Source organism: Ceratotherium simum, chromosome 17, assembly GCF_057802395.1.
Source record: "Ceratotherium simum simum isolate JZ-2026a chromosome 17, ASM5780239v1, whole genome shotgun sequence".
In the NCBI taxonomy this organism is placed as follows: domain Eukaryota; kingdom Metazoa; phylum Chordata; class Mammalia; order Perissodactyla; family Rhinocerotidae; genus Ceratotherium; species Ceratotherium simum.
Genome location: NC_141916.1, coordinates 49,505,675 through 49,515,146, shown reverse-complemented (window position 1 = coordinate 49,515,146; position 9,472 = coordinate 49,505,675).

Here is a 9,472-nt window from a genome sequence, read left to right as displayed (position 1 = left end):
GACCACTTGAACAATGTTGGATAGGGTAGTAAAACAAAGAACCATAGTTCTGAATAGAATATTACAAAATGGAAGGCAATTATTAAAATCTATAATTATAACTAATAGTTGAGGATGAACAATTATTTTAAAGAACTGGACCAATTTATGGTTTTCCATTGAAGAGCTTGACCAGCCCTTGAACCCAACAGGCTGGCGAGGCCCAAATGGCAAATCAGATATGGGTGAGAGGTGTCCAACCCGTGGGCTTCAAAGGTGATGTTGTTCTCCTTGGTCTTATAAACAAGTGTGTCTGAGGTTCCTACAGCATCAGGAAAGAGAGACACCATGGCTTCTACCAAGATGCTGCTGCTTTTGCTCTCAATGGCCTTGCTTGCCCTGAGCTCAGCTCGGGGCACTGAAGATAGTAAGAGGGGGAAATGGAGATCATACCAGGAATGATGGGGCTAAAATTCATGGAATAGAGTAGAGTTGGATTGACCCTTCTCAGAAATTAAGCACTTTATTTCAGAGAGTATGTCAATAAAAGAGGAGGCAACATTAGTTTCTATTTTCCACTGACTGCAAATCTCTCTCTGAAGACCTGGACTGAAGTCCCAAGAGGGCAAATAAAGTTTTGGGGTCTGGTTTAAGGAGGGCTTTATTAGGAATGGGTATAATTCATGATTTAAGAGTTTAGGAGGCAAAGGTTCTGTGGTGCTGTAAAGAGAGTATTAGAGAGTAAACAATGGATGCCATTAAAGAGTTGAACAGGTTAATATTTTTTTTTAATGGGTTTAGGGCACGTTCCTGAAATAAACAATAGTTATTTGAAACACTTATCTTTCTGGGAAGAAGTTTTATGGAATACTAAAGTCATGTTAATGTAGACAGTAAACTGCATGGTTGTAGATAGTTTCAGTTCTCAAATTTTCTCTGTTTCCAGGTGTCACATAATATTTATTTTGTCTACAATTATTGTGGTTCTTCATTTCATTATATACAATGCAAAATTAGTAAAATATTTAACTCCCTCTTCACCTCTGCTTCAGAATCAATGATCAGGACTAGCGTTCTACTTTATGAAATGTTAGTTCGTTATATCTAAACCTTTCATCATCATCATCATCATCATTATTATTATAATTATTTTGAGTTCTCTTAGGCATTTTCTTAACTTCTCGTATCTAAACCTACTTGACTTCCTACAAATGTACAGCTGGGATCTTTTATCAAATCAAACATTAAATTTATGTTCTTTTTCTTGTTTATTTTTTTAAATCCTAAGTATTGTTTCTGAAGATTTTCTTGAAGAACTAGGTAAATCATTGTTCAAGGTTGTGTTCCTTTCTTTTTTTCTTCAGAACCTATCATACTTTTTTTCTTTGCTTAGTGTTTTGTCTCTTGAAAGTTCTCAAAATCGTCTAGAGAAGGGCAAAAAGGAATAAGAAACCCATAAGTTTTAGTGGTCCTCAGTAATATTGTTAGATATGGGCCATCTCCTTCCCTTTCACATTGGGATCTCTTTTGTTAGAGATCTAAGTAGTGTCTGAACATCAGCAGAACATGACAACCTACTCGTTTGTAAATGCTTTTCTCTAAATCCTTCTGCAACCAATGGCTAATGATTGAATAACAAATCTCTTACATTTGTGTGGGCATTACCTCCACTGACATTTAACTAATTTGAATCATAAAGATACTGTGTAATCATAAATCTACTATGCAATTTAATTAAAGTACTATAGTTATTCAATCAGTGATTTTACCATTGCACCTTTTTTTGTTGTCTAAGCCTTGATATTTATTTAAATGTTAATTTGTCTACGAGTAAGTGAAGTTTAAAGCCATTATTAGTCACACACACTTCAAATGAAAAATTTGAAGTCAATTTTTTTTTTTTTTTGGTGAGGCACATCGGCCCTGAGCTAACATCTGCCAATCCTTCTCTTTTTTTTTGCTGAGGAAGACTGACCCTTGGCTAACATCCATGCCCATCTTCCTCTACTTTATATGGGATCTGCCACAGCATGGCTCGACAAGTGGTGTGTCAGTGCACGCCCAGGATCCGAACCAGCAAACCCCGGGCTGCCGCAACAGAGCGTGCCCACTTAACCGCTTGCGCCAACAGGCCAGCCCCTGAAGTCAATTTTAAAAGCATGGATGGGAGTGTGTGCAGGAGTGAAGGTATAAGAAAGGATCAGAGTACATAAGACAGCTAATGAATTATAAATTATGTTACCAAAGAAATGGCAGAATTGTGTAAATGGGTCAACCAAAAATTTTGTTGCTTAAAGAAAATCTTTACATGCTTAATGATTTTTTCCCAGTTCCTGACTTGTCAATGACCCTTTCCTTCAGGTTATGATATATTTCATGATTCATTCTTTTTTTGTTCTTTCTTTGCAGAAGCCCCTCAAAAGGAAGGGAAAACACCCCAACTATTAAGTGAGTTATTCTGAATTTAGTTAACTTATTTAGAATTTTTCTAAATGGATTTTAGGAACCTCCAGGTCACTGGTGTAATCTGAAATTTCTATGATTTTTACTTTAATTAAAAAAATCACACAACCATTAGAATTTCCTTTCTCAACTATTCTATTATACAGTTTAATCTTATTAGTTTCACAGTGCACAAGGAGCACAAAAGACCAAACAAAAAAAAAAAGGGAAATTTTCTTTAGGTTTAAGACTTCTCTCAGGTCTAGAGAATGTGGCCACTACTTTCCTCCTGGTTTTTACTTGCCTATGTTATCCGGCCTTGACTACCTTTGTGAGAACCTGCCTATTTGAGGATTCCCAAAAGAAATGCTTTGATTACCCACATTCTCAACCCAACATTAATCCAATAAAATTTAAAACTTAACTATAACCATGGCAGGATCCTATTCTTGGCAACAGGGATACAAAGATAAATGAAACATTGTTCCTGTCCTTAAGGAACTCAGGATCTAATGGAAGATTTAGCTTGGACATAATAATGGTCACTATCTGAAAAGTGGCAAAAGAAGGTATTATGGAAGCTCAGAGCAAAGGAGGAAAGGGAAGGCCTCCCGCAGGAGATGGCATGAGATCTGGACCTTGGAGAGTGGAGGAGTGGGGGAGAGCAGAGTCTGTATGCATAAGTCTCTTGCTAAGTCTATGCACAATATTTCAAAGGTCTAGGAACACTGAATCATCCAGGAAGGTTGAAGTGAATATAGGAAGATAAAGTTGGAGATGTGAGTTAGTTCCAGGTTATTAAGGATGTTGTGAATGACAAATTGAATTTGTGAGTTACTCTATGGGCAACAAAGAGATTTTTGAACATGGGAGTGACACAGTAATTTCTTTGTTGATCTAACAACAATGAGGAGTAAGCAGCTTAAGAGCACCGATTGTGTCTTTTAAGCTTGGAATCTTAGTGCCTATCATAAGGCACAGTATAATATGTGGGCAAGCAGTAAAATATATGTTGAATCCACAAATGAATGATTGTAAGAGTGATGGCCGTGAGATCATAAAGAAATGATAGAAAGTTGATGCAAGAGATGGTGAGGGCTTGGACTCAATTATAGGTACCACAGCTTTGCAAAAGGATACATTATAAGGTGAGTTTCATTTACACTTTCTGTTTGGGAAGCTGTAGATTTAACAGTTTATAGAAAGTGATAGAAGAAGGGGAGAGTGGGCTTATATGACTACATTGCTATTGGAAAGAGCAGAGTGGCTGAAAATTTCCCCCTGTACAATAGATTTTGTGTCAAGATATTGTGTATATATATCAATAGGCAGACACAGCGACTCTATCTGGTGGTTTCTCTCAGAAGTCATGAGATATCTGGTGGTTTATGGATGATTTCATGAATATCATGGCAAGTTCAGGATAGATGGCAGTATAGAATAGTGGTAGAAGCATCAAAAGAAGGGAGGGTAAGTGGTGATGGGGAGAACAAGAGGTGCTAAGCTAACTACATGCACTCTGAAGAGGCCAGGATTTCTGCCCCTTCTCTTGTAGGCAATGGGCCCTGGTCACTACCATTTTGATCAGTAATATATTACTTCTAACCACATTTGGGCTATTGTAGATTTTGTACTTGCCTCATTTAAGTTTATGGCTAATCTTTGTCTTTACTTGTTCCTTTCTGAATCTGTGTTCACTCGCCTATGCAGCTGATGGATTAATTGGAGAAATCCCAGAGGAATCACAAGGAGAACGTGGAGGTCAGCATGGCAAGATGGGCAAAAATGGAAAGAAAGGCTGTGGGCTTTGCAACCAGAATGTCCAGGGAGGCCAAGAAAGCTCATCTAGCAGAGGTGGCAGAGGTGGCCAAGGTTGTCCAGGTGGTCAAGGTGGGCAAGGTGGCCCAAAAGGCCGAGATCAACAGGGTGGCCAGGGCAGCCAGGTCAGCCGCGGCGGCAGTGGCCAGGGTGCCCCTGGTGGCCAGAGAGGCTAGCACAGAAGAGGTGGCCAGGGTGGTCAGCGTGGTGGCCTGTGACAAGGAAAACCAACTAAAGATGACCTCCAGTGATTCTCTAGGTATTAATTGTGTTTTTATTCATTAATCTAGTGAATTTCTCTTTAAATTTCCTAATTCTCTCTTCTTGTTTCTGTGCATTTCTCTTGTTTTTAAATCTTGACTTTAATCACTCTTAAACTGTTTGTCCAGATTTGTTCTTGCCAAGATTCTCCTTGACTCAACCTTACATATAGAAAAGTATCCTCCATTCTCATAGAAGCAAGTGTTACTTACACAATGAGCTTCTCTTTTTTTGACTCCCTTATTCTTATATAAGCCTACAGCCTCCCAAGTTTCTACCTCTCCTCTCCTTTCCCTTCCTCTCTTGTCCTCTCTTATCCTCTCCTCTCATTCCTTCCTTGTCCCCTCTCCTGCCCTTTTCCTCCTCCCTCTCCTCCTCCCTACTCCTTCTTCTCCTGTCTCTCTTAATATGATGTCTTGTAATGAGACTACTTAATGGTAGAGACGCCGGGCATAGATCATGCCCAGGCCAGGTTATTACTTCTGTCTAAAATTCTTTTCTTTGTTTCCGAAATGATAGAGCTCAACTGATGACTATAGACTTTTCAGCGGTGTAAACTTCTTGGCCTTTCCTTTCTCCAACTTTAAAACATCAATAAAGTTATCAGCATTAAAGCCCTGGCTCTTGTTTTCCTTTTAAGATCATGATTCTCAGTCAACGGACAAGAAGGACAGGCTGGGAGATACAAAGCTCTGACTGGACTCCAAATATCTGTATTGTGCAACTTTATGGGAAATTATTAAAATATTCAGATTTTAATAATTTTTGTGAGGCCTTAAGTACCACCGTATTCCAAAGCAAAGAATTTTAGTCTTGAGACCAATAAGGGAGTTTGGGAAGTTCAGATTATCAATACCCACATCTTTTTCTCAGCTCAAACACAGAGAAAAATTACCTTATAAACTTCCTTAATCTCTGGCAGTCTTTCAAAGCATGCATACCATAGTATATATTTCTGTTTTGTGTCTGCGATTTGAGAGGGCCTCCAGGACCTGTTCACCCTCAGTGTGCCCTGTTAGAGACAGACCTCTCATCCAGCTGTCAATCAGACAGGCTTCCCCTTGGTATAGAGACATACAGTTTTACCTCGTGCACTGCATTGAGCTCATACATGTTAACTCAACTTATTTCTTCTGCATATATACACTTGTGGAAATGGTGTCAAGTAAATTTGCCAAAACTAGGCAATATGTAAAGGAAAGTCAGTGTTATGAGTTGATTGTGTCACCGGAAATTCATATGTTGAAGGCCTAACCCCAGTATCTCAGAATGTGACCTTATTTGAAAAAAGGGTTGTTGCAGATGTAATTAGTTAACATGAGCTCGTATAGGAGTAGGGTGGGCTAATCCAATATGACAGGTGTCCTTATAAAAAGGGAAATTTGGACACAGACATGCACACAGGGAGAACACCATGTGGAGATGAAGGCAGAGATTGGGGTGATGTAGCAGAAGCTAAAGAATGCCAACGATTGCCAGCAAACCACCAGCAGCTAGAAGAGAGGCCTGGAACAGATTCTTGCTCATAGCCCTCAGACAGAACCAACACCTTGATCTTAGACTTTCAGTCTCCAGACCTGTGAGAAAATAAATTTCTGTTGTTTAAACCGCTCAGTTTGCAGTACTTTGTTACGGAAAGCCTAGCAAACTAATACAGTGAGAAAATTCACTTATCAGATTTTTTTTATGAATGAGACTATAGACTAATACATACATAGACTAATTACAACACACTTATGCCATCTACCTACAAAGCCTGAGAATGAAGATCAATGGAGAGGAGTGTTACAGGGAAGCATTGGTGAGATATTGGTGGGCTCAACGTAGTCAAGCTAGGAATTGTGCCTAGCCTAGAAGTTCTTTGTTTCTCTGAGTGTCAAAATATGGTTATACCTATGGGGAGTCACAGACGTGAATGCTGGTGGCCCAAGAAGACTGACTGTAAAATTAGGTGAGGATAAAAATGAAAACTCTAATGGATATTTCCATCCAGGATATATGTAGTTTGCTTTTAGTACTAGTATTAACGAAGAACTTACAGGTTAACGTAATAAAAAGAGCAAACATGTTTAATTCTATTTATTACCATACTCACTGCCTGGTTTAGTTCTGGAATGGGATCTAGAACTAGCCTTTTCCTTGGAAGCAGAATTAATCTTTGGTTGTTCTGGCGTTTTCAGCACCTTGATTGACTTTCCATCCAGTTTCTAAAGTAATATGACCATGCTGCAGATGGAGTTGGTACATTTCAGAATGCAAAATGTATGAAAATGTATAAACCTGAGGGTAGAAACATTTGAAAATGACTTGGGGCGTGAGGATTCAAGAAGAAATTAGAAAATTTCTCTTTACTGTGCAAGCAGGCTAGGAGCCCCAATTGTTATCTTTCCCAATTTTCCACTATTTATTGAAAGCATAGGGAAAAAAAGTAAAAAATAAAAACCAACAAAACTCATAATGACACTAGACATGAAAGATAATTGACAATTTACTAGATAATGAGTTGCAATCATTTCAATCAAAATACTGGAAAACAAGCTCATGGTCTCATATCCAAATCAATACAGTTTTGCACAATACAACCCCAGTGGCAAGGACATTCATAAACAAACCATTCAACGCCATGCTTTGTTTTCAGAAAGAGATCCCCAAACTGGGCTTTTCTGGTTAAAAACTGCATGCCTAGCAATACTATCTTCAGTTCAGAGCTCTATTCCTCATTTCTTCTCTCCTAGTATCATCCCAAGGAACTGTCTCCCAGCCTACCAGAGGGAACTTCCACTTTGCTCACATTAAAATAAATCTCTTATTAAAGAGGCACTCCTCTTCCTTAGACAAAATTTTACATTAATCAATTTATATTCCAATCTGAAGTATTTGCAAAGAAAAAATGCTACTCCACTCTCCAAAAGTCTCTTTTTGCCCATTAAATAAATTATAAATTCAGTTTGCCATTCACAATCTGGAACTAACCCACATCCCCAACTTTGTCTTCCTCTATTCACTTAACCTTCCTGGATGATTCAGTGTTCCTAGACCATTGAAATATTATGTTACATGCATAGATTTAGCAACGCGTTTCACTCTGCTTTCCCCCCCACCCCTCCACTCTCCAAGGGCCTGATCGCATGCCATCTACTTTGGGAGGCCTTCTCTTTCCTTCTCTACTCTTAGTTTCCATAATACCTTCTTTTGCCACTTTTCTGATAGTGACCATTGTTATTCCAGGCTAAATCTTCCATTAATCTTCCTGAGTTCCTTAAGTACAGGAAAAATGTTTCATTTACCTTCATATTCCCAGTGTCAAGCACAGGGCTGGGCCAAAGTGATTATTTAAGGACAATAAAGAAGACCATGTGGGGGCCGGCCCCATGGCTTAGCTGTTAAGTGCACGAGCTCCACTACTGGCGGCCCGGGGTTCTGATCCCGGGCCCGCACTGACGCACCGTTTGTCTGGCAATGCTGAGGCAGCATCCCACATACAGCAACTAGAAGGATGTGCAACTATGACATACAACTATCTACTGGGGCTTTGGGGAGAAAGAAGGGGAGAAAAAAAGGAGGAAGATTGGCAATAGATGTTAGCACAGGGCCGGACTTCCTCAGCAAAAAGAGGAGGATTGGCATGGATGTTAGCTCAGGGCTGATCTTCCTCAAAAAAAAGGAAGACCATGCTTGGGGCCAGCCCTGTGGTAGAGCGGTTAAATGTGCGCTCTCTGCTTCAGTGGCCCGGGGTTCGCAGGTTTGGATTCTGGGCTTGCACCAACGCACTGCTTGTCAAACCATGCTGTGGCGGCGTCCCATATAAAGTAGAGGAAGATGGACACGGATGTTAGCCCAGGGCCAGTCTTCCTCAGCAAAAAAAGAGGAAGATGGGCATCGGATGTTAGCTCAAGGCTAATCTTCCTCACACAAAAAAGGAAGACCATGCTGAAGTTGTTGATTTGTATGTGTTTGACCATGTTGGCTTAATTATATGATTCTAACTGGAACAGAGAAATACTCCCTAGAAATGAATTTCTTCTGCCATACTTAGAGTTCTAGGCAGCAAATTTCCAGCAGTTTTAGAATAACTCTTTTTTTTTTTTCAGCCACACTTAAATTCCAGTCACAGAGAGGATTCTACTGCCCAATCGGATAAAAGGATAAAAGTTGGCATTTTTATGTCAATTTCAATTGTGTGTTTTAAATTTTACCATATAGAAGTTAAATACCAGATTATCTGATTCTTTTCTAGACACTTAGAGTCCTGATCAGATTTGGGGAACAACTGTCCCCACACACAGAGATGATGGGCCTGGACTGTGACTCACAATTGGTTATCTGTACATATTTTGTCTTTTGAAATGGAGCCATATGGTTGGTTACAAAGCAGGCAGAGACACTCTAGTCATCACTGGTGTCTGCCCAGAGAGGTAAGAATTAGACTGACCACGAACCTGACTATCCACCTCTTACTATGCAAGAACTGCTTCCTGAAGAAGCCAAATCTATGTGTATTTCCACCTCTTTGGCACTCAATTAGTATCTGTCTTTCAACATCTACTCAAAACTTGAATAGCTGAAGACAAAAGATTGCTGACATCCACTGGGTGAGTCACTCTATCCACCTGAAACTTAAGAGCCTTCAATATTGTATTCTGGCAGATGCTAAGTATGTCTATCCCAATTTTATTCTAGAGAACTAGGGAGATAACCACATGGTAGTTATGCGGACCCACTGGAGCCACTGAAGAATTTGTCCCCCCAAGTCTCCACTCTCACTGGAAGATCATGATGGCATTTTCGTTGCCCTGATATTAGTGTCAAGTCAAACTCTGCATTTAACAGCTCTCAAAACATCTAATTACTCCTTTTCCCTAGTTCACTATTAGTCTGTCAAATGAGTGCTGTTCCCTTTGGGGAGGATTGAGGACTGGGAAAACACGTACCTTGAAACCTTTTGTAGTGACTTTGTAGGGTCTTTTCTCAA